The sequence below is a fragment of the Penaeus vannamei genome, chromosome 43 (assembly GCF_042767895.1).
Source record: "Penaeus vannamei isolate JL-2024 chromosome 43, ASM4276789v1, whole genome shotgun sequence".
In the NCBI taxonomy this organism is placed as follows: Eukaryota; Metazoa; Arthropoda; class Malacostraca; order Decapoda; family Penaeidae; genus Penaeus; species Penaeus vannamei.
The window spans coordinates 10,941,676-10,943,992 of NC_091591.1; positions in this window are offsets into that span (position 1 = coordinate 10,941,676).

Sequence of the window (2,317 nt, forward strand, 5' to 3'; positions counted from 1 at the left end):
AGCTCCTGCTCCAATGCCAGCTTCAAGGTCTGCTTCCTCCCCTTCAGTGCCAGTTTCAGCTCCTGCGACTTCGGCATCGACTTCAGTACCTGCTTCGACATCGACAGCGCTTTCGACATCAACACATGTTTCAGCACATACAGCAGTTCTGGCTTCTGCACCTGCTTCAGTGTAGGCGCCGACCCTTACACCACAGGAAAGACAGAACCTAATGTAAATGTTGGTGCAGAATACAGAAAAAAATGACGCTGATGATGTAGCAACAATTTGCTCTGAAACTACAATTCCAGGAAGAAAATGTTTTAAGTGCTCTTTGGACAACGGTTCACCCTTCTACAACCTGAAGCAGAACTTGAGCATCATCAGCTGACAACTGATGGCCCACTGTGACTTTGAGTGAACCACAGTGGAACATTAAGATTTAAGGAAACGCTGTTCATTTTTGTAAAATTATATATGTTATTTTTTCTGTAAATATTTTTGTTTAAAATCAAATAAATCTCTCTCTCTTGTCTGTTTGTAGATACTATATATATGTTGTTTCTTCTGTAAATATTCTTGTTTAAAATCAAACAAATCTATCTTTTGTCTGTCTTACTTCCATTTTGGGTTCCCTTTTCGTTCTCCATTTTCTCCAGGGATTTTTTTTCCGCAATCTACTCGGTGTCTTCAAGAACCCGCGTTTCCAATAAGGGTTCGGCGTGTCACCTTTGCCCTCTCTCTTCAATAAATATCTACGTATTGATGAGGAGCCGCTATAGCTGATCGTTCCTTTCTTATCTACATTTTTTAAATATTTTCGTGTTTTTATGTTTTTTTTGTTTTTTTTGGGGGGGGGGGGTTGTCGTTGTTACTATTTTTTTTTGTCATTTATTTTGTTCCTTCTCTTTCTTCGTATTCCCTTCATTTTCTTCTTTCTTAATTCTTTCTATCTTCCACTGTCTCTATCATCTTTATCTATTTTCCCCTTCTTCATCTTCCTTCTCCTCCATCATCTCCATCATCCCCTCCTCCTCTATTTCCACCATTTCTATTATCTCCACCATTCTCTCCATCTTCACCACGCTTTCTTTCTCTCTATTTTCTTTCCTCCTCATCCTTCTCCATCTCAACCTTTTCCACATTTTCTTCTGCCATTTTCTTCATTTCCACTTCCACCCTCCTCGCCTTCTTGTGCTCCTCCTCCACCTTCTTCGTCTTTTCCCTTCTTCTCCATTATCATATCCCTTTCTTCATCCTTCTCCATCTCTTTGATCTTCTTCTCCATCTACACCTTCTCCACTTTTATCAAATTTTCCACCTCTTCTTCCTCCGTCTTATTCACCTTCTCCATCTCCTTCTTTCGCTCTCTCTCTCCATCTCCCCCCCCCCCCTCTCTCTCTCTCTCTCTCTCTCTCTCTCTCTCTCTCTCTCTCTCTCTCTCTCTCTCTCTCTCTCTCTCTCTCTCTCTCTCTCTCTCTCTCTCTCTCTCCCTATTTCCTCCACATTCCCCATCTTTTCCGCTTTTTCCATCTTCACTTTCTTGACTTCCATCTCCTCCACCTTCACCTCTTCCACCTTCACCCTCCACCTTCTCCATCTCCACCTCCTCCATTTTTTCCACCTCCTCTAACTTCTCCACCTCCCACTTCCTCTACCTTCTTCACCTCCTCCATCTTCTCCACCTCCTCCCCCTTCTCCACCTCCACCACGCCCCCTCCGCCTCCACCTCCTCCCCCTTCTCCACCTCCACCTTTTCCACCTCCACATCCTCCTCCTCCACCTCCAACTTCCCCCCTCCATTTCCTCCCCCTCCACGTTCTCCCTTTCTCTCCCTTCACCTCCACCTCCAACTCCCCCCTTCATTTCCTCCCCTCCACGTCCTCCTTCTCTCCCTCCACCTCCACCTTCTCCCCCTCCACCTCCACATTCTCCCCCTCCACCTCATCCACCTTCTCCACCACCTCCTCCACCACGTCCCCCTCCCCCTCCACTTCCTCCACCACCTGCACCTCCTCCCCCTTCTCCACCTCCACCTCCTCCCCCTTCTCTCCCTCCACCTCCTCCACTTTCTCCACCACCTCTATCTTCTTCCCTCCACCTCCTCCACGTCCACCTCGTCCCCCTACATTTCTCCTCCTCCAACTTCAACTCCGCCTCCACCTCCACCTCGTCCCCATCCACCTCCACCTCCTCCCCCTCCACCTCATCCACCTTCTCCCCCTCCACCTCATCCACCTTCTCCACCACCATCTTCACCTCCCCTTCCTCCACCTTCTCCCCTTTCTCCACCTTCTCCACCTCCACCTCCTCCCCCTCCTCCCCCTCCTTTTCCCCC